The 23,862-nt window shown below is 41.3% G+C and overlaps 1 long non-coding RNA gene across 17 annotated transcripts in view; it reads right to left on the minus strand.

The window, feature by feature from the left end:
- The window catches only part of LOC106844698 (uncharacterized), an 80,930-nt gene extending 63,348 nt beyond the window's left edge, over positions 1-17,582 (minus strand). For 3 of the 17 annotated variants that reach the window (XR_006511974.2, XR_006511980.2, XR_006511973.2), the window contains exons 1-2: positions 15,895-17,578; positions 15,091-15,210 (exon numbers count right to left, since the gene is read on the minus strand). This is a non-coding gene — a long non-coding RNA (uncharacterized lncRNA). Of the gene's footprint in view, positions 1-15,090; positions 15,211-15,894 lie in introns of all 17 variants that reach the window. The other 14 variants (XR_011493234.1, XR_011493236.1, XR_006511981.2 and 11 more) reach the window with 9 other exon arrangements.
- Positions 17,583-23,862: the final 6,280 nt, after the last annotated feature.

Below are 23,862 nucleotides of genomic sequence, written 5' to 3' on the forward strand. Positions count from 1 at the left end.
TCAGTTATTAAGTGAGGGCCCAGTTTTTCTGCTTCTTGAATTAAACTGTCTACTGATCTCTTTTTCCTAGAGGACAGCCCAATGGGCCAAATGGACCCTGGGTGATGTCAGAGACAATCCTGAAGGCAGATATTAGTTTACCAAGGTAACAAGTCCCTGCCCAGCTTGCAATAGGACTGTTATCGCCCAAGTGGACTTGTCTGCTGGCCACAAGACACGCCAATAGTTAGGAGGCAAGGTGGTAGGAGAGAAAGGACTTTATTACAGCTTGCTAGCCAGAGGGAAGATGGCCAACTCATGTCCAAAAGAACCGTCTCACAGAACAAAGACTACAGGCAAGTTATATATGGGGATGGTCTCTAGGTGGGGGGGGGGGCGGGGGGGGGGGTTGGTCTCTGGGTGGGGGTAGACATCTGGTCCCAGTTCCTGATAGTCCTTTTTTTTATTGGATATGCATCAGAGAATGGAGCAACTGCCTTATACTCTGATCTTTCACTTGTCATTGATGATGCCTATCAGCATAGGCTCTCTGCCCAGGGATCATCACATTCCTGAGGAACTCAAAAGAACAAAGTTATCAACTTATACAGCTGGGAGGGGCCACAAAATCTACAGAGCACGTCTAGCCTAGTTAGCCAGAGGTCATTTAAAGTTATAATATGGTTTCTTTTCTACAATACAGCTTCCCTTATGTCAACATTGTGTTGAGCTGGTATCGGGACCAGTAGGCTTTTGTGTGACAGATCCAACACTAGTCAAGGGGGGCCACTCAGTGACCTGTTTTGGGCTAGATACTCCTATAGTATTCTCGAATAATGCCGTGACATTTGGATTCCAAGGGATGAATTTTATATATCAAGATGATTAGATAGGTCTAAAGCAAAAGAGCAGTAATGTTTCATACTTTTCAGATCAGTGAAAGTAAGACAGCCTCCAAATAGATACCACCTCTTCCCTATTCCCCTTAGTTAAAAAGAAAACTTCAGGCTCCAAATGGTGTCCCTTGTGCTAAAGCTCATGATACGAAACCTAGATTTAATGCCTGATCTCATTGCAGTTTCAGCCTCTCCCAGAGATGTCACCTTCATCAACCAGTCAGGAATTTTCCAGTCAAGCACCAATAAGGTAATCTGTCCTGCAGGCCCTCTCCATCCTCCAGAGGATAAAGAGGGAATCTGCATGATAAAACCCATGCCAGTTACCTTTCGCCCAAGAAGAAGATGTCCTGGCCCAAAATAACCCTTTCTTTTCTTTTACTAATAGCTCCCTTGCTCCACCCTTCTTCCTACAAAAACCTTACATCTTGGAGTACCCTTCTACTTGCTAGATGGGACACTGTCTAATTCATGAATTGTCTAATAAAGCCAATTAGAGCTTCAAATTTACTTGGTTGAATTTTGTTTTTTAACACCTTCCAGGTTCTGTTTTGGTTAGAAGATTGGCTCCCACAAAAGGCTTGAAGCATTGTCAGATGGAGGAAGGTACGATGTGATGGGAGTTTTAGAGTTCTGGCTGCCTGGGCCATTGTGGTGTTTGCAATCTAAAACTTCACCAATGGTTGAGTCCAGTTACCCAGGAAACTTAGTGATTTGTTACAAGGAACTGGAACCAAAGGAAGTCAATGCTCCCAGAGAGAAATGTACACAAACTCAACAGGTGAGTTGGTTTCACTCTTTAGGCGATTTGTTGTCAGTGATGAATGGGTATTGGACTCATATCAAGAAGGGGCTAAAGATGGAAAAAGCAATGTTAAAAATAGGGGACTTACAAGTAAATAAAGTCACCTAAAGCCATTAAAGGAAAGAAAATAGCTAGACTAGAGAAGGAATGTGGATGAAAGTGACAACTGTGGTGTGGTTCCTTGAATCTAGGGTGGAAGCTGTTTGTGTCCAAAGACCACATGCTTCGAGAGGGCTCCTAAAACCCTCAGATTGAGGTCTCCAGTGGGGGCAGTCTCCTAAAACCCTCAGATTGAGGTCTCCAGTGGGGGCAGTCCTCCTGTGGTTTGAGGATGTTTGTATCTCTTGAGTTGAAGGATATGAATCCAATAGTCAACTCCTTAAGCGTTTCATGGTTGTGCTAGTTAATAATACCTAATAGAGTTCTTTCAGTTGGGGTTGTGAGCTAATCCTTCATTGAAGACAAAGTCTCTGGCTGTAGCTGAGGCTTCAGGGAAGCATCAAAATCAAAGAAATAGTATTTGTAGACAACAGAGACTTTATGGCCATAGTCAACTTATTACTTGGCCATTTCCAAAGTGAAAGGTCTGATGAGAGTTCCTTACAATAATGCAAATGACAAAGAAATTGGCCGCTTCCATGGTATGCAAAACAAACATAAGAAAGGCAAGCTAACTTCTTAGACAAAATGTCTATAAGAATAATAATTGAGTGTTTTCAAAGCTGATGTACATTAATCTGATTTATAAAAATGGATTTCTGTAATGTTGATAGAGGAAAAGATACTGAGATATATAATTATTCAGGGACAGATCATATATATCCTACCAACAATATACCAAGCATTTAATAAAAATATACCCAAAATATATCAAGAATATTGAGTAAACAGATTCTATGAGTCTCGAATATGTCCTAAACATCTGTATTTTAATAGAATTCCCTAGGTAAGTCTGATATGCATCCAAAATTAAAACACAAGCCTAGAAGATGCTAGATTCAAATTAAAGTAAGATTATGACCAAGTAAACATTTTAAATAACAAGCAATAAATTATGGTTTATAACGATATTGTTGTTGCCTTACATCAGGACACTGAAGAAAAAAATACATAATAAATATAAATGTAAATAATGAAGAACAAGGCACTGACCAACATCTAGTGCCATTTCATACAGCATAAAATTTATGAAATATTTACAAATTTTCCCTATAAATATTTAGCATAAAGAAGACTCAGTATCTCTTCTGATTTGACAACTCTTTCCATGAACGTCATCAATAGTAATACACCAAATAATCCTGATTATTTTAGGCATCTCTCTTTTTAAGGTGAAAGAGCAAGTCTTTTTGATTTTCCAAGGGTCTGAAAAATCCCAAACATAGTTTTAGGTACAAAAGATATCCTGAAAGCTATTTTATTTCATTTTACATTTAGAAATCAATATTAGGAAGGATAAAAAGTTGTCATGAGATCTGAACAGTTAAGATAAGATTGTAAGTGTCTGAGAGTGTTTGGCTACTCTTTTGAAAGTGACAATAAAACACTTAAAACCAAGCATAGAAGATGACACGACTGGCAAGAGCCCTAGCTCTTTCAAAAGTAAGGAAGCTTTGTTATCTTAAATAATTAATGACGTAATTAAACCCAACATAAAACAGAAAAAATATTCTGGTAAAACGATATCTTGGCAGATTACACAGAAAAAAATAGCTCTTCATATTTTAGGTGAACAATAAACAGTAAATCCAAGAAACAAACCAATCAAAACTGAGCAAGCTTGGAGCCAGCCCCAATAGCCTACTGGTTTAAGTTTGGCACTCTCATCACTTCGGTGGTCCAGGTTCGTTTCTAGCTGCAGAAGCACCCCACCTGTCTGTCAGCTGCTATGCTGTGGTGGGGGCTCACAAAGAACTAGAAGGACTTACAACTACAATCAATATACAACCATCCACTGGGGCTTTGGGGAATAAGAAGAAAAAAAGAGGAAGATTGGCAACAGATGTTAGCTCAGGGGGAATCTTTCCCTGCAAAATAATAATAATAATAAATGGAAATAACTAAAAACATTGAGCAAGCTTGGTTTAGATCTTAACACATTTCATAATTTTGGGATCCATTATTTGTACTTATTTATCTCTATATGCCAGAAGAGCTCCCTTAATCTTAGATAACTTCTCCTCGCAAATTCCCTCTGATTGATCAATCATCATTTTACGTATGTTCTCTGTGTTCTTAGCAGGATAGAGCAATTCTTATTTCAATGCCCTTTTTGTTACAGCATCTATGGGCTTGCCAAGAGACTCCCAACTCTGAGGCTGAATGACAGAAGTAGAAGCATCCAGTTGTCTTTATCTGTAAAGCCATAAATTTTTTCAGGATTCTGCTTTGCTTTCATTCTAAGGCGCTTTCAAAATGCTTAGTAAGGTGTTGAAGTTCTGGCCATGGGGTTATTTCCCATTCTAGTTTGTGCTTACATATTAATCCCTAATTTCTGGCTTAACACCATTTATAAAAAGTGAGGAGAAAGCTGGGATCCCATCTGCTTCAAGAAATCCTCCTGGATGCGTCTCCTGGTATCAAAGAGTCCATTGCAGAGTTCTCTGACCTCTGTCCTTTCTTTGCTTGCAGGATTGGATTAGAGTCCAATCTATTTTCATAGGGAAGACTTTGGGGATAGTCTCCAAAAGACATCTTCCAGCATTGACAGCTTTTCTAAGCCCCTCTGGTTTCCTATGAAATTGAGGTCTTTTAAATTATCCTTAAACTGTCCCATTGTATTTCTTAGGTTCCCACTAATAATAATTAATTGGCATACACCAGGGAGTTCTGGATTATACATTCCTAAAATTATTCTAAATCCCTCTGCAAATGTCTCCCTATCCTGATGGATTTTCGGAAAGTCTTGGAAATGGCTCTCAGCTCAGAGAAAAACCAAGGCTTGAGATTGAGATCAACAGAAGGGCTCCCTGTTTTGAGGGAAGTTCAGCTTTAAGAGGAAACTGAATCTTAGGGGATCCTGGCTGGTCAGGGAGGAAGGGAATGGGTCAGAGGAAGAGATGGGGCAGAGGGAAGTGGGGTCTAAGGTGGGGAGAGGAACAGTAGGATAAAGGCTATGAGGCTCAACTTGGGATCTAGGGGGATTCTAGAAAAGACAGTTGTAAGTTTTCCAAATTTTTCTTCTGCCTTAGCCAAGGGATCTTTTAAGGAAGAGATTTTTGAAATGAAAAGACATTTTTTGATGCTTTCTCATACCAATTTAAAAAAATTAGGACTACTGGAAGTTTGAAATTTTGCTCCATTTTTCTCCTATGATGCCTCTCAAATAAACAATCTTGGTCAGATCAAAAACTCCACAAATATCCTTGGTTAATACATGCCATTGAGTAAGATAAGCACACAAATTTGGATTATAATATAAACACGTGATTCATGAAGCAGGAGTCCAGATGGGAAGAGGAGGCACAGACTTAACTTTAGACTGAGTCAAATTCATGAGAGTCTGGGAACATTCCATCCAAAACTGTTGCTTATGTACCTCATGTCTCAGCCTGCCCAACTAGCAGATGGGCCATCCAGCTACAAACCTGGCAAGCCTTGTGGCCCCAAAAGGACGGAATTGTTTACACAAGTGAAATCTCTCAGAACTAGACTCTCTCAGACAAAAGGAGACAAGACTGAGGAAAGTTCTCTAATGGTTTTGATGAGTGACCTAGGGCAAGCTTTGTCCAAATGATGCCAGTCTTAGAAGAGACCTTCAGAACTTCTTGGTCTCCAGAGCTTGCTTGAGGAATAGGCTCATTTCGAGGCTCCTCTTAATGAGGGACAGTACAATGACATGGGCTGACAGAGGCAAAGGGCAGTGTGAGGTAGATTTCCACCAAGGGATAAGCATTTCTCAGATCTGGTCAGCCAGCCAAAGGATATCTAAAGAGCATTCCTTACTCCTAAGAAACAAAATAAACTCAGCATCTGGGAGTTCATTGAAAGAGACAGTTGTTTAACCAATATGAGACCCACTTACCCCAGCATTGTGGTCAGGAAGCCCCCAAGCCTAGAGGGGGACTTCATAGGCCTCAGAGGAGTGGGTTGTTTCCCAGTCGAATATTATGGCCAGAAGTTCCCAGTCTCAGCTGGACTTCAGTGGGACCACCAAAACATCAAAACATTGGGATCCTCAAACATCACCAACATGATCTGTTTATAAGACAAAGCTGAATTTATTGCCTACTGAGGTAAGTAATTTTTACCACACCACAAAGCTATAACAGTGCCTCCGAAGAAGGAAGGGAAGGTCAGAATTGACTGAGAATTGGGAGTTTGACTTAAAGCAGGGCTCGTGTAGGATCAGGTAAAGAGCATGACACAACAATCCAGGACAGGAGGAAACAGCAAGGTGAGGACTTTGAAATGAGGGATTCCTTTGAATCTTAGGGCATAAACTGTTGATATTTTCCATGGAAAAGATGATGGGTCTTTCAGGAAGTTCCTGTAACAAACAATCAAATCATTTGCCTTGGTAAGAGATTCATGGAAAAATAAAATTATGCTAATAAAAGCAGAAGAACAGACAAAATCACATTAATGTAGACAGTAGGGTATAGTTTCAGTACTCAGTGTCTAGGCAGGGTATAAGGTAAAGGACCTCAAGTAAGCAACTATCATACACAATATAAGTAAATTATAAATAATAACATAAATAATAAAGATAATAAACATACTACTATTTAATAGGAATTCAAAAATAAACTTCTAGAAAAATTCATGTCAACACTGGGATTAATAAAGTGAAAAAAAATTAATGAACTTTTATTGAGATTAGCTCAGTGCCAGGCAATTTCACAAATTTTCTCATTTATTCCTCACCACAATTGAGTGTCATAAGTATTATTATCTATCATTCCGGCAACTGAGGCTGTTGAGCACCCAAGACGTTAAAAAAGTTGTCCAACATCATGCAGTTAGAAAGTGATGGTGCCTCGGCTTAAACCCAAGCCTGGCACTGCTTCACTTTATCACATCTGCTCCCAAACACCAGGAAACTGTGAAGAGAAAGGTCAGCCACACACGTGGAGCAACACTTAACCCAAGGGACAACTCAAGTGAGGAAGCCCCCCAGCATCATCATTTATCACCATATTTTAAGTCCAGGGCTCCCTCTTTTTCCTATACATCTTCCTTTGCCTTGGACAGAATGCAGATTTGCTGAAGTGTCACGATTTAGGAATCGGTGTCGCAGTTCACAGCGCCTGCTCCTGGGCAGTTGCTCTATGCCAGCTTTGCAAATGCAGGCATAGTCATGAGAAGAAAGTCTCCCTCTTGCCCCTAGAGAGCCATAGGGTCGAATTGACCTGTTTAACCTGCACATTTCTCACACTGTGACTTGCATTTCCAGGCAGTATATATTTTTTTTCCTTTTTCTCCCCAAAGCCCCCCAGTACATAGTTGTATATTCTTAGTTGTGGGTCCTTCTAGCTGTGGCATATGGGACGCCGCCTCAGCGTGACTTGATGAGCGGTACCATATCCGCACCCAGGATTCGAACCAACGAAACACTGGGCCACCTGCAGCGGAGAGCATGAACTCAACCACTCGGCCATGGGGCCAGCCCCATCAGGCAGTATATTAGACTACAGCATGAGTGGGAAAAGAAGTTCCTCCTTGAATTTGACCTCACTGGAGCCATCAGAGGATTAAATAAAAAGAGAGTGGTCACAGTCCTGGGTGGTTCCAGTACACCCCAAGGAAAAGCTGAGGAAAAGCCTTCAGTGAGAGCTACATTATTGTCTTCTCTTGAGTTTTCAATACATATCTGAGCCAGGCCCCAATGACGAGAGGATGTACACGTTCTTGGCCAAGAAGGGCTTTCTCCATGCTTATTAGACCCACTGGGAAGATACACCTGAGTAAACTCTACCCTGAGATGTGTGGAGAAACACACGTGGAAGCTGGGAGTGCCCAAGTCATTTTTTCATCAGCTCTTATTGTTCATATACTCAGGATCAGGCTTTTTCAGAAGAGTATAACATCTATGAGCTATGTATTATCCTCATTTTGATGATAAGTGAGGCTCAGAGAAGTTAAATATATTGCCCTTATGTCTCAGACTTCAAGAGTTTTTACAAGGCTTTGGTCACAAATAGGGGAATGTAGCTTCTTCCTTCAGTAAATGGTCACAAACACACCTCTAAGATGCTAATGGCCCTTCCTTATCTCCTGCTCAGAGCCACCAAGTGCCTGCAGCACAAGTGCCTGCCCATGAGGGAGCATGAAGCCCACGAAGGAGAGACAGGCAAGTCCTTATGAGAGAGCAGCTATTTGTGCTAGATCTCCACAGATGACTAAGAATGGACCACAAAGACTGAGAGGACAGGATGGGCTTGTGGGCTGGCCGGCTGCAAACCTCGTGGAAAGGAGCTGAGTCACCAATAATAATAGTAACAATACTTATATTACATAATTTACTAAGCACCACATATCAAGAGCTTTAAATCTGTGACCTCATTTAGTTCTTACTAAATACTTACTAAATAAGTACTTAATTTTTACTGCTCTCTCCTCACCCCAGGAGCCTTTGAGGAAAAGAAGAATCTGGGAACAATGAATGCGGTATGAAGTGAATGGAAGGAAATATCAAATCAGAACCTGCATATCATGTTACACGATTGTCAGTTAAAAATCACCCAGCCCTCCTGTGTCTGTATATCTGTTCACTCCCTGTCTGGCCATCTCACCAGGTAGTGTCAGACTCCCAACGGTCACCCTTGGGGCTGGCTGGCAGAGTGATTTCTTCATGCAGAGAAGTGAGCACCAGGGACATACTAGACAGTCCTCTGGGGTGTGGAAGGAAAGATTAGGACTTTTATTTATATTTATGTTTACTAAAATAAACTAAAGAAATAAAACTTTCTTAATATTTAATAAATGGTTGACTATAAGATACATATTATATATATGTATATTACACTTTTGAAGAAAAATTCATATAATAAAAACAATAGATGACATTTATCGAGGCCTCATAAGGTGCCAGGCACTTTACCTCGGCTAGCTCTTTGCGCACAACAGCCCCATGGATAGGATCACCATGTAACTCACCCATCCACAACAAAGCCCACTGGGGAATGGGAGGGTACAGTTAATAATGGCACTGTAGCAGCAGTTGGAAGTCTGGACCAGCCCAGGGAATGGGCACGTAGGGTGCACTACCCCTGGAAGCAACACCCAAACCCAGAACTGATTAGTCAAGGTTACGTGCACAGGCCAATGGAGCTCCAGTCCTAGGCTCTTAGCCAAACTGCTACACTGCATGGAGGAAACCCAAGTAAATCACTGAACTATTTTACTGATAAGGGGCTCAGAAAAATACATAGAGAGGAATAAGATAGATTAGACCATCCTCCCTGTCCCCCAACAAAGCACAACCATGAACCCTGAGAAGGTGCATGAGGCAACCCAAGGAAGGCTCTAGAAAGAGATGAGAGGAACGAAGGCGAGACTGGGACCCAGGGCCAGAGAAGCAGCACAGGGCCTGGACTCAGTCCCCATCCAATGGAAAAAGGGTACCAGGTATGTTGCTTCCCAACTTCCACCCAACTGAGTGGTAGGTGGGCTCCCCTTCCAGGTGGAACAGTAGTCCTATGACAACACCAGGGGAGCCACTGGCAGCAGTCCCTTGGAGTCTCCCCCAGAAATCAGTGGCCAGTGGGCTCTCCTTCCTATCAGGACTTAGATGCCCCTTTCCTGCCAAGACACACCTGGGCAGGGGTGGAACGAGAGAAGGGACCTGCGACAGCAAGGGCTGGTTGGGAACATTCTATCACAAAGGACCTGGGACTCTCCTGCCAGACCAGACACACCTGGGCAGCCCAGGGCATAGGTGCAGGGATTCCACCATGCTTCTCTCCCACTGAGAGACACCTGGCAGACCCTTCTGCTCCTTAGGTCACACCAGCAGGGATCATTTGTGCTAAATCTAAACAGGGTGACTGCTAAGATATAAGAATTTAAATAGGGTCCAGCGACTCCTGACATAATAGACAAAACATCCAGGATACAACTGAAATTCATCTGTCATACCAAGAACTAGGAAAATCACAATTTGAATGAAAAAAAAGACAATAAATTGATGCCAACAATGATATTAATTTGTTGTTGGAATTATCTGACAAGGATTTTAAAGTAGTAGTGCTAAAACTGCTTCAATAATCAATTACAAATTCTCTTGAAACAAATGAAAAAATAAATCTCAGAAAAGAAATTAAAGTTATAATAAAGAACCAAATGAAAATTACAAATATGAGAAACAGAATAACAGAAATGAAAATTGGCTTGATGGGCTCAATAGTAGAGCAGAGATGAAGAGGATAGAATCAGAGAACTTTAGGACAAAACAATAGAATTCATTCAATATGAACAACAGAGAGAAAATAGATTTTAAAAAAATGAACAGAGCCTCATAACCTGTGAAACAAAAAATCCTACATTCACATCTTTGGAGTCCCAAAAAGAAAAGAGATGGCAGGGAAGAGTGGCTGAAAGTGTATTTAAAGAAATAATAGCTGAAAACTTCACAAACCTGTCAAAAAATACAAATCTAGAGATCCCAAAAGCTGAAAAAAACCTCAAATTATATATATGTATGTATATATACATAATTTGTTGTTGTTGTTGTTTGTCATTGTTGAGGAAGATTGGCCCTGAGCTAACATCTGTTGCCAGTCTTCCGCTTTTTGCTTGAGGAAGATTGTTGCTGAATCTTCCACCATTTTGTATGTGGGATGCCACCACAGCATGGCTTGATGAGCAGTACGTAGGTCTGCACCCAGGATCTGAACCCTTGAACTCCAGGCCACCAAAGCGGAGGGTGCAAACTTAACCACTACACCACCAGGCCAGACCTCAAATCATATTTTGTAAGCGCTGAAAGAAAAGAACTGTCAGCCATGAATTCCATATCCAGCAAAAACTATCCTTCAGGAATGGAGGGGGAATAAAAACTTTGTCAAAGGAAGAAAAACTAAATAATTTGTTATTAGCAGGCCTACCCTTAAAGATTGGTGAAAAAAAAATTACTTTAATGGAAAGGAAATGATAGAAGAAAGAGTAGAAGAAGGAAGAATAAAGAAAGGAATAATTAATATCAGAACAAATCAGTGAAATTGAAAATAGGGAAACAATAGAGGAAATCAATAAAACACAAACTTGTTCTATGAAAAAACTAATGAAATTGACAATTCTAGAGCAAGAAAGACAAAAATAGAGTGAAGACACAAATCAAAAACAAAAGATATTACTACAGATCCTGTGGTTATTAAAAAGCTAATAAGAGATACTATAAACAAATTTATCTTTATGAATTCTACAATATAGAAGAAATGGGCCAATTCCTTGAAAACCACAAACCACCAAACTCATCTAAGACAAAATAGGCAATCTGAATAGTCCTATAACCGTTAAAGGCATTGAATTCACAATTAAAAAGCTGCCAAAAAAAGCAATCTCCAGGACAAATGGTTTCACCAGATGGGAGAATTTCACAAAATAGTTAAAGAAAAATTAAAAGACAATCTTACACAATCTCTTCCATATAATGAAAAGGGAGGGAACACTTCCTAACTCATTTTATGATGCCTGTATTATCCTGAAACCAAAACCAGATAGACAGCACAAAAAAGAAAAGAAAGAAAGAAAACTATAGATCAACATATCTAATGAACTTAGATGCAAAAATCCTCAAGAAAATGTCAGCAAATTAAATCCAATAATGTATAAAAAGAATGATACAAAGTGACCAAGCAGGATTATCCCAAGTATTCAACGTTAGTTCGATATTTGAAAATCAGTCAATATATACCATCATATCAACAAGTAAAATAAGAAAAATTATATTAATTGATACAGAGAAAGTATTTGACAAAATACCATACCCACCCATGATAAAAACAGAGGAAATAGATGGAATACTTCAACTTGATAAGGAGCATCTAGCATCTACAAAAAAACCTACAATTAACATCATACTTAATGGTGAAAGACTGAATGCTTTCTCCCTAAGATCAAGACCAAGGCAAGGCTCTACCACACTCATTCAACATAGTACCATAAGTTCTAGCCACTGCAATAGCAAGAAAAAAAAAGACACATACTAGAAAGGAGGAGATAAAACTGTCTGTATTTGTAAAGGACATGATTGTCTACGTAGAAATCCCAAAGAATTTACAAAAAAATTCCTAGGATAAAAATCTGAGTTCAGCAAGGTCACAGAATACAAGATCAGCCAACAAAAATAAATTATGCTTCTACATACTAACAGTGAACATTTAATAAATAAAAACAAATTACCATTTACAATCAGTCCAAAGAAAATAAAATATTTAGATATACATTTTACTAAATATAGGAATTGTATGCTGAAAATGATAAAATGCTAATGAAAGAAATAAAAGAAGACATAAATAAATGGAGAGACATACCATGTTCATGGATTGGAAAATTCAACATAGCAAAGATGTCAAGTCTCCTCAAACCATAGGTTTAATTCAATTCCTATCCAAATCTAACGTATTTGTAGATAGACAAGTTTATTCTAAAATTTGTATAGAAAGGCGCAAACAAAGGTAAAATAATATCAAAAAAGAAGTATAAAGGGAAAGGAAGCACTCTATCTGGTATCAAGTCTTATAGCTACTGTAAACAAGTCACTGTGGTATCGGCAGAGGGACAAACACATAGATCAATGCAGCAGAACAGAGAACCCAGAAATAGGACCAGATAAATATTCTCAAGTGATTTTTGACAAAAGTGCAAAAGTAATTCAACAAAGGAAAGCTGGCCTTCTCAAGAAATGGTACTGATGAAACTAGACATCTGTGGGGGAATGAACCTCAATCTAAACTTCTTATGCAAAAATCAATTCAAACTGGGTCATAGACTTAGATGTAAAATGAACAAGTATAAAACTTTTAGAAAAAGACATAGGGGGGCCAGCCTGGTGGCACAGCAGTTAAGTTCTCATGTTCTGCTTTAGCAGCCTGGGATTCACCAGTTCAGATCCCGAGTGTGGACCTACACATCACTTGTCAAGCCATGCTGTGGCAGGCGTCCCACATATAAAGTAGAGGAAGATGGGACGGATGTTAGCTCAGGGCTAGTCTTCCTCAGTAAAAAAAGGAGGATTGGCCGTAGTTAGCTCAGGGCTAATCTTCCTCAAAAAAAAAAAAAAAGTGAAAAGACATAGGAAAAAATCTTCAGGATCTAAGGTTAGGCAAATAGTTCTTAGACTTGACATCAAAAGCACATCCATAAAAGAGAAAAATTGATAAACTGGACCTCATCAAAATTAAAACTTTTGCTCTGTGAAAGTCCATGTGAAGAGGATGAAAAAATAAGCTACAGACTGGGAGAAAATATTGGCAAAGCATGTATCTGATAAGGACTAGTATCTGGAATATATAAAGAACTCTCAATCCTAAAAAGTAAAACAATAATAGTAATTCAATTAGAAAATGAGCAAAAAACAAAAAGACATTTACTGAAGAGGATATACACATAGCAAATAAGCACATGAAAAGATAGTCAACATCATTAGCCATTAGGGAAGTAAAAATTTAAACCACAGAGATCACTATGTGCTTATCAGAATGGCTAAAATTAAAAAAAGGGACAACAACAAACGTTGGTGAGGATGTGGAAAACCTGGGTCATTCAAGCATTGCTAGTGGAAATATAAAATGGTACAGCCACTCGTAAGGACAATTTAGTAGTTTCTTATGAAATTGGACATTTGAAGTATCATAGAACACAGCAATCGTACTTTTGGACATTTATCCTAGAGAAATGAAAACTTATGTTCACACAAAAACCTGTACACAAATATTATAGCAGTTTTATTTGTAATAAAACTAGAATCAAACCCTAGAATCAGTCCAGATGTCCTTCAGCAGGTGAATGGATAAAAAACTGTGGTCCAGCCATCCAATGGAATATTATTCAGCAATAAAAAGAAACAAACTATTGATACAAGCAACAACCTGGATGAATCTCTAGGGAATTGTGCAGAGTGAAAAAAGCAATCCCAAAAGGTTCATGCTGTGTAATTCTAATTATATATAACATTTTGATACGGCCAAACTCTAGAAATAGAGGACAGGTTACCGGTTGGCAAGGATTGGGACAGGAGGGATAGGGAGAGAGAGTACAGTTATAAATGAGGGAAGCGAGGGAAGTGGTATGGTTATAAGTGAGCAACAGGAGGGATCCTTGTGGTGATGGAACTGTTTCAATGTCTTGACTGTGGTGTGTACATAGGAACCACACATGTAATAAAACTGTATAGAACAAATAAACATACACACAGATGAGTGCAGGTGAAACTGAATAAGGTAGGAGAATGGAGTCAATATCAACATCCTAGCTGAGATAGTGCACCATAGTTTTGCAAAATGCTACTGGAGGAAACTGGGTAAAGAGTACATGGGATTTCTCACATTTTTTCCTACAACTACATGTGAATCTACAAGTATTTCAATTAAAGAAAAAAAAAAAACTGTGGCTATGACTGGGTCATTGCTCTGAGCTGGGTTCCTGTTTGGCCTTGAGACATGTTCCCTACCCCCTACCCCTGCGCACACGAGGTTCCTGTTGGCCCAGATGCCAAACAGGGGAGTGTGATCAGCCTGGCACCTTGGCCTCAGTGAGAACCTACTGCCACATCTGCTCTTGCTGATTCACATAGAGGAGGTTATGCTTAGAGTGAACATATTGTCAAGACTTTAAAAATCAGGATACATAGTCTAATACAGGGTTTGACAATGGAACAAAGTGTTTGAGATGCTAGAAAATGTAAGGTATATGTTTGGAATGGCTTTTAAAGAAATCTCTTTAAGGACAAGAGATCAAATGTCCTCATAGTCCTTGCGTCTATAACAGATGAAAAGTAAAAAGACAAACGCACAAAATCAATAGTGGAATATAAAGCTTTCCTCTACAAATATTTATCTGGTAACTCCCATGTGATAGGCACTGATCCAGGCCTGCATACAAATTATCTAATTTAACTTCTAGTTACCTGGAGAAACAGATGTGGTTATCCCCATATCAGAGATGATTAAACTGAGGTTCAGAGCAGTGAAGTAACTGAGTAACCATGCTTGTCTCTCATGCAGCAAATTAAGAATTCTCTGTTTGGAAACTGTTGCCTGTTCCCATGGTACTTATATAAAAATCTAATAATGTGAAAAGATAGAATTGTTTTGACCTGAAGACTCCTGCTTTCCCTACCAGTTCTCTGTGAGCTAGGACATTATAGTGATCATAGAAAGTCACTGAAGATCATAGAATGCTATTTCTTAGCATTTCAACATGTAAAGAGAGCATGGGGTGGGGGTAGGGGGCTAATCCCATACTTACCTTTAGAAGTACAGGGGATTGTTCTAAACAAACTTCATTTTAACTATGGTTTGCAAAGCTGGTAACTTGCCAATTTGCTGAACTGGACCTTGGTTCTTTCCATAAATCTTGGCCCAGCTTCTGGCAAATTCATCAAAATACAGTCGGGGGAGGAAAAAGAATGTCCTATTAACCTATACAACATACAGTGACATATTCAAAGTTCTTTTAACATATAAGTGCTCCTCATATCCAACCACTGTTTGGGTCAGATGGCTTCAAACATTTTGACAAACCTCCACATGAAGCTACACTACTGAAATCTTACACTGACAGCCCCAAGCTTCTCCCAAGCCTGCTAATACCCTGCATATTGGCCAAATTCTGTCCTCAGATAGGCACACGTGGCTCCTTCTGATTTCCTGTTAAAGACTTTTACAAAATTAGTCCCTATCTGAGGGTTAGGGAGGCTCTGCCAGTATCTGAGGATGACTCCAGCCAGTTGAAATTTTGTAAATGCGACAGTTCAAATGGCTTGTGACTGAACTGGAAACACATTTACATTTCATTTTAATTATTGGTGATGACAACACAAGCTCTGCCATCATTTTATATTTTCCCTCTCCACCAACTATTTCAAAACGACTTCGTCACAGTTTATAGTTGGCTGATTTCTCCTCAATGAATGTTCAAAACCTCAAATCCTTAAGATCTCATTCCCTGAGAGAAAAGGAGAGATGTGAACCAGGACAGTTAACTGGGGAAAGATAGCCCCAGCCAGACACACTAGAGCAGACAACTGTATAAGAAGAATAGTTCCCATACCTTGAAAAACGGGAAAGGAAGCACATCCCACCGTGAAGAATAGGAAACCTGTCCTTTTAGCCCCCAAGCGCTGAGTCTTTCTGGGAATCCAGGAAGGAAATACATCTTGGCTGGCACTCAGTGACAAAAAACAGTATGCTTCTCTAAGAAACAGCGTAGCCGACATCCCTCTGGGAAAATCAGAGTCTCAACGCTTTGTAGACCCAAGGGGGCCAGGGGCACTGGGCTCTGGGGGTCGGTTGGAACTTTCAACCTACAGCACACAAACTCACACATGCCTTTGGCACCATTAACAGAAACAGCATCTTGTTTCCAATTTGGCTGTAGATAATGAAATTAGCCCCCAAATTACTATAAACTGGAACAAGTAAACACAAAAGCAGGAGCTAGGTTTTCAGGCGTTTCTCCTCCCCGCACACAGACCAGTAAAGTCTATGGCTTTTAGCTGTTTAAATTCAAAGCAACGCTTCTGTTTTTCTAAGTCGATATTTTGACCCCCAGCAGATAAAGAACACTAAACGACACATTCAGCAGAGTTGCTGTGTTCTTGCAGGGCCGCTCTGTTTACATCAGGAAATCCAGCCCGGCGGGCGGCGGGGGCGGTTCGGGCGCCGGCCTCCCTCCCTCGCTCGCCGCCGTGCTCCGCTGGCTCGGCCGCTGGCCCCTGGCGCTCGCGCTGACTCCATCCAGATGTGCCGCGGCTCCAGAGTGGCTGCCGCGCGCAGTAAACGGGCATCGGAGGCTCGTCAACCCGGGCCAGAGCATTGCGGTCTCGCGCCGCCCCCTGGCACTGGGAGACGCGCGGGAGCAGGCCGGGCGGCGCTCCCTGGGCGCGGGGGCGAGCGTAATGACCGACCCGGGAAATGTTCCTGATGCGTTTGTACGTTTCCTTGTAAATGTTTTACACTTTAAAAGAAAGGGGAATGCTATATATCATTTGGAAATCTTGGCTGTCTATAGGTCCCCGTGGATATTACTGGGTTAGTACGACTTGTAACCAGAGCAAGAGAAACATTAAAAAGTTGGGAAACACTGCCAATTAGTCATTACAGGGAGATTGTAAAAACAAGAGAAAGAGAAAGAGGAGGGAACACAAGGAATAAAAGAAGAAAATGCCCCAGGAAAAAAAATTAAAGAAAGTAGATGTGCTTTTGTGGTGTTCCCGGAATAGAATGGGCAAGCAAGACAGCTGGCAGCTTTCTAATCAGGAGCTACCTGCAAACCAGTAAATTCCTAGTGCAGCCCTGGAAGGACTGCGATTGCCCAAACTGTACCTCTTTGCTGTCCCTGTGAAACTCGAGCTGGGTCAGTGGGCAAGCGCTGTGCTTTGGAGCAGGACTCAATAGTGCAAAATCCAAGTTAGGCATTTATTTCTAATCGCCTGCCGCCGACACGGTCGTTGCTAGCTGAGTTATAATAAAAAAAAGATAGGAACCATATCGTTAATAATCACAGGTCTCTACCAGCCACCAGCTTCAAGCAGACTGTAGCCATGCTTGCTGAAAACTGTTTCTAATTTTATGGTAATTCTGATTGAAATCCTTTTTTTCCCCGTGCTTTTTGCCGGCTTCAAATATCCAAGAACATGTAATATCACAAGCTGAAACGGATCCAGGTGAGTTTCCTAGGCCTTCTTCAAGAACTTTATCAACCTTGTCCAGGACTTATAAGTGAGGAGAGACGGTGGGCCCCCACGTTAAGGTTGCAGACAAACATGCAGGACCAACGGTGCTTTCTCCGGGGAAGAGTTGCGATTGTTCATCACTGGTGTTGGGAGGAGAGGGCCCTGGAGAGGAAACTGGGACCCATTCCCCCGGGACTGGGGGGCAAATACTGCTGGCAGGAGAACTGCTTATCTCAGCAACATGAGGAGCCGGCATCCAGCCAGGCTTCTTCAGCCCACAAGATTTTAGTCCCTACCTCCTCTGAGTCATGAGGACAGCCACATGTGCCTCAGATCCAATCCCTGGCAAGGGTACAACTTTGCTAATCAGCTGGGGTCCTTCTTGGTGTCTGGCCACAAGTCAGCAGATGCGCAGCTCAGCTTTACCAGTGCAAAATATCTTGCATAGGATCTGTTTCAAAAACAATTATATGAGCAAATTATCTTGGCTTCTAGCAACAGATTTTTAAAATCTAGTAGCAAGATCTCAAAAAATGATTAAACCACAAATGTTATTTTAAAATAACATTAAACCAGACAAGAGATGAAGAATTCTTATAGACTCATCAAGAACATACTCTGCTCCCTGAGTTCAAAACATCCTCATGTGTGTGCATTTGGGGGTTCCCGGCGACTGTGCCTCAAGTTAAAGGGAGTGACTTTCTTATATCAGGGCCTTCTTTGGAGATAGAAACTAAAAGAGTAAACATTCTTTATCTGGAGGGACTTTTGCCTTCATAACACATGGAAGGGTTATAGTCAAAGACTAATTGGAAAATCCATGTGCACTGGGGTCCTCGATCTACCGGCTCACCTGGCCCACTGGGCTGATTTCACTAACGGCAGGACCTACAACAGATTGATGGTGTCTCCTCAGAACTTAGGACTCACAAATAATAACACGTTTTTGCTGGCAAGCCTGTTCCAGCTACGATTACTTCTCTGTTGCTTTTCTATGAAGCTTGCCACATGCCAACCCCCTCAACCCCCATTTCTGTCTCTGCCTGATGCCCCCTCCCTGACAGGCTCATCTCACTCCTTTAATGCTTCCATTTCCCACCTCCTGCCTGATTGTGGGTGAATCCTATGGCTGATATCTTGGCCTTCTGCTATTCTCTTTATGTATTATATTCTTCAACAATTATCTTACACTGACAGTTTTTACTAGTGACTTTGAAACTTAAAGCTCCAATCTTGACATTTTTGTCAGGTTCTAGATACGTTCTTCCAGCTGCAACTAGACATTTTCATTTGATCTTCACATCATCATTCGAAATTCAGCACCTTGACAAGCAAATGCATTATCTTCCTTCCCAGATTGAACTAACTTAGCCCTCCTGACTCTCCAATTGCTACCAAAGATAATATCACTCTCCCCATAACACAGGCCCATAACCTCAGAGCTTCTTTTTAACTCATTCCTCTTTCTCATCATTCCTATTCTAGTTTCTATAACAGACCTCTGGGTGTCAGGCCCTGTCCCATGTCTGGAGATACAAAGGTGAACAAGACATCCAGCAGCTTTCCATTCATGGCCACTCAGCACATGACTACCATGTCGATCATACTAGCATCATGTTGTGGCATAATTTCCCTGCTCAAAGCCTTGCAGTCCTTCACCTTTGCTTTATATGAAAAAGCTCATGTTCACTAACCTTGAAAATCTCCATGGCCAGAGCCCACCTGCTCTTCCACTGTGACCATCAGTCCCCTCAGGAGCCTCCTCTGGGAGAAAACTCTTGTCCTCCTGTCTCCTGCCTGCTGAGCCATCTCTACTGCCAGCCTTCTGGAGATCTTGTCCTGGAGAACCCCCATGTCCCCAGTGAGACCTTATCCACAGCCCACTCTGTTGAGCACTGGCTTGTCTCCAGCACTACTTAATTCCTCAGGTTTCAAGCCCTGCTTCCAGCTTCTGTTGGCTATCTCCGCTAGATGTCTCATAGGCACTTCAAATTCAAAAGCACTAAAACCAGTCTTCCCATCTTTGCCCTCAAAGTCTCTCCATCCTTTTGTATTCCCCATTATTTTTGGTAATGGTATATTTATCTCTTCTTATTCATAATAAAAAACTTGGAAACCCCTCCAGATTATTCTCCATCTTCCACTCTGAAGTCCAATCAGTCAAGTTCCACCTCTTCTACATCTCAGGGCACCAAGGGCAGGACCACATCAGCAAGTATGTGTTTCTAGGCCAGTCACCTCTATCACCTTGACCAGCATGCCCTTCCAAGCCACCTTCATTCTTTTCCACTCCACCTTGTTCACTGAGGGCTCCTGCCAGTGCGGGTTGAGGGGCAAAGCAGACGTTCACCTTTCACTTCCCCACAACTGGCTCCAGCCCTGCACATTCCTGGCTGCTTTTCCTGAACCTTCCAACAGCTCTGTAAATAGTCTCTTCATTACACTCTCTTCACACTGCCCAGTTTGAGAATGCTTTCTGCCAGGGAACTGACATACTGACTGATATACAGAACTCTGTCTATCATAAAGCTTTATGTCCTCAGTCCCTAGTACAACTCCTAACACATAGCAAGTGACTGGTAACAGTTTGTCAGATGCCTAAGTGAATGACTGAGTGAATACTTGCTGTTTGAAATGTATGTCATTAGTGTAACTTTCATAACAATTAGATTGCGAAGTGTTTAGGGGCATCTCACAGAGCATCTCATGCGTGCCTTACACATAATACTGCCCAATAACTATTTACTCAATAAAGCTGAGTTCTTGAAAGGTTGAGTCTAGTCTCTTTAGCTGGAAGAAGCTGGAAAACAGGCACGAGGTAGAGGAAGGAGAAGGAGGAGGAGGGAGGGGTGAGGAGGAGATGGAGAAGAAGAAGAATTCATTCCAATTAAACAATGTCATAATCATTTTATTGTGTTATTTTTGTATTTTTAAGCACTCCTCTGGTCTCTTCCATGTCAGTGTTTCTGACCTGTCTCCGGTTTGTCATACCACAGCATCTTCAAATTGAGAATTGAATGGGAGTGACCAGGAGGCTCTCTCACTACAAGGATGTATCCTCATTTATTTGTTAATTCTCTTCTCAACAAGACTTTCCTGGCACATTCTTTCAGTCAATCATCAGTCAGTTGCTGAGCCTAGAGGCAATTCCCAAGAAGTTATATCTTCTCTGGAGAAGCTCACATTCTGAAATGTGACATTGGGAAGAGAATGTGGACATAAACAAACAATTTAACATAAAATGTAAGCATTGTAATAAGAGTTAACACACTCCCACAGTAGCACAGAAAAAAATGTACGAAATTCTCTACAAACTGAGGAGGATCTCATACAGCTGGTGACATCTGAGCAGTGAGTTGCCCCTGGCAGTTCAGGGAGAGGGAATGCATGGTTGGCACTCATAGGAATTCAGCTCATCAGATGTCTAGACTGAGACAAAATCATTAAGTAGATCTGACTCCTAAGCCACTTCTCTATTTATTCATTAATTGGATCACTAAGATTCTACTCCCTGTGTCTGATAGTTTGAACTAACACACTTACACTTTGGTATCATTCAGGAATTATATCAGGAGAAGGTGGGTTTTGGTGTTCTCTAGCTAGAAAATACTCATCACAGGGACTCAGATGTGATCCTAGTTCTCCAGCAATCCTGAGAAGGTGGGTATGGTTCCTGCCTACAGAGGGCAGTGTGGATATCGGGCTGGGTCAGAGAGACAGTGCTGCGTGCCCACATGACATTCCCAGCGCCATAGCACAGAACGGTAAAGGAGCATGCCTTGAGTCCCTGCCTTTCCATCTCCTTGAGGTTCAACCATCCCCTTCCTTTAGTGAAACTGCCTAAGGCTCATAGTGCAACCCCTTCCCTTAATGAGACTTCAAGTATATTGCTTCCTTAAGTCACCCCTGAAGATGATGCTGGTTTAACTAAAATCCAGTTCCACCACACAGTGATGAAAGGAGTGAGATTTCCAGTCTGCTGACAGGCCAGGGAACATTAATGTCACATCATAGGGACTGCACAACAGTAAGGGCCACCACAGAGGGACCTTCCCTTGTGAATTAGAGCCGTCTCAATTCAGTCAGCTTTAAAACAATAAACAGGGTACTAATTAATTCCTGCTCTACCCACCCCCTCCCCTAGACAACATTGGTGTCTATACAATTAGAAGGAGATATTCTCTTTTTAATATGAAAATAAATTAGTGATAGAAGTATAGAGAAATAATAGCACAAATGACATGCCTTAGGCACAGGGCTGTTAAAAAAAGAAAAGTCTGTAAATGAAAATGAGGCTTAGAAAAGCACAACCCTGAAGTCTTGGCTCACAAAGCAAGAAAATAAAAGACTGGTGGATGGGGGAGTTTCCTGAAGCCATGAGTAAAACTGGCAGAGAGCATCCCATACAGCCCTTTTTTGGTTTCAATCATATGACATTACAATACATGAATTTTGCTGTGATTAGATTTGAATGACTTTGTAGATTCAAAACAAAACTCATTTGAAACAAGTTCCACAAAGTAGCTCTATCTTCCCAGCAGTAGTTAAGCGTGTTTCCTAACTGCCCTTTTCTGTTCTGGATGGCAAAGGGGACAGGAAGGCCCGCCTGGACTAACACAACCGAGTCCAAATCACACACACACAGACACACGCAGACACAGACACACAGAAAGATACACACACAGAAGTGCATGTACGCGGAGACACACTCACACACACAGATATATACACATATGTGTGCACATAGACACACACACCCCGAGACACAGCGGCAGTGTCTAGAAGAGTCACAGGGACGCTGGGCTGCACTTCGGTTCTGCTGTGGAAGATCTGCCCTTCTTCTTCCTTCTTCTTACTCCTGTTGTCTTAATTCCACCCGGTAGGGTAAGGCGGAAGACTTAGATCAGCCGTGCAAACATGCTCTGGGTGTCATAGAAACCAGGGCAGAAGAAATGAGAACCACACAGCAGTCCTGGTATGACAGTGAATATACTCTACCCATTGCAAACAATTCCTCTTGTTTTGTGGAATTTATTTTCTAAAGGGATGGGGGTGATATGTGTAATGACCAGATATATTTACAGAGAACATGTTATTTTAAACAGGGAGAAATAAAGCCCAACATGCCTATGGATGTACAAGATAACTGCAAAACAACTAAATTAACCATTTTTTTCAAAAGGCCAGATGTGCCACAGTGTGAATAACTATGCAGCCAACATAGCCATCTTAATTATTTAGTATGTGTATTAATATGCAAATGATCCTATCAGTGAAGGCCATCGTCCTTCCCTACTCCATGTCCACCCAGACTGGGCACGAAAATCCCCTGTTTCTGATCACCCTGGAGAAAACAAGGACTCAAGCATATAACACAGTGGTTCTCAATCGTGGATGATTTTGTCACCCAGGGGAGGTTTAGCAACATCTGGAGACATTTTTGGTTATCATGACTAGGGGCTTGGGAGTATTACTGGCATCTAGTGGGCGGAGATCAGGAGTGCTGCTAAACATCCTATAGTGCACAGGACAGTCCCCTCTCCCCAGCACACATTGATCTGGTCCAAAATGCAGATTGTGCTGACGGTGAGAAATCCTGATTTAACACATAAGCCTGCCTCCTTTCCCTCTCAAGGGAGCATCTCCATACCACTCTCGTACCATGTTCCCTGACAAGGTTTAGCTACTAAGACAAGAGCCAGCATGGAATCCGCAACTTCTTGGATAAAATTGTGTTGGCTAACCAGAACTACAGTCAGTGTGCACTGCGCAAGGCAGGAGTGATGGCCCAAGCGCCTTGCAAAGAAAAGGTGAAATAAAAATCACTATTACCCTCAGACCACTGTCACCTTCTGCCAAGTGGTTAGTGAGAATTACAGGCATATGATTTCAAGAAAAATATTTTATCTTGGTGAGTTTTATAAAGAAAAAAAAAGGAAAGCATTTTACCCATTATGCAGTAGCACTATTCATTTGTGGTCTGTATTTGGTTTCTTTGAGTAAGATGCAAAGACTTCAGAATTGATGTCAGAATAAAAGACAGCTATTGAAAACGGCAGCCATCAGGGTTTGCTCATATACTTCAAGCCTTCCCCTGGCCTTAAGCTGCCTGCGTAAAAAGCCTGGGTAAAAAGAAGAGGTCCTACACAAAAGAGGGGAAAAGTCCATCCTCAGCAGAGGATAGCAGGCTTTCTGCAGTTTCTTCCTCTGTTACAGATTTTATTGTGAATTTTGGACAAGTATAGTATTTAAAAGAGAAAATGGTAGTCTACCTGCCTAACTGTGTGATTCTGAGTAAGTCATTTCACTTCCTGAACCTCAATTTACTCACCTGTAGGACAGGC

This window comes from Equus asinus, chromosome 12 (assembly GCF_041296235.1).
Source record: "Equus asinus isolate D_3611 breed Donkey chromosome 12, EquAss-T2T_v2, whole genome shotgun sequence".
NCBI classification, from domain to species: Eukaryota; Metazoa; Chordata; class Mammalia; order Perissodactyla; family Equidae; genus Equus; species Equus asinus.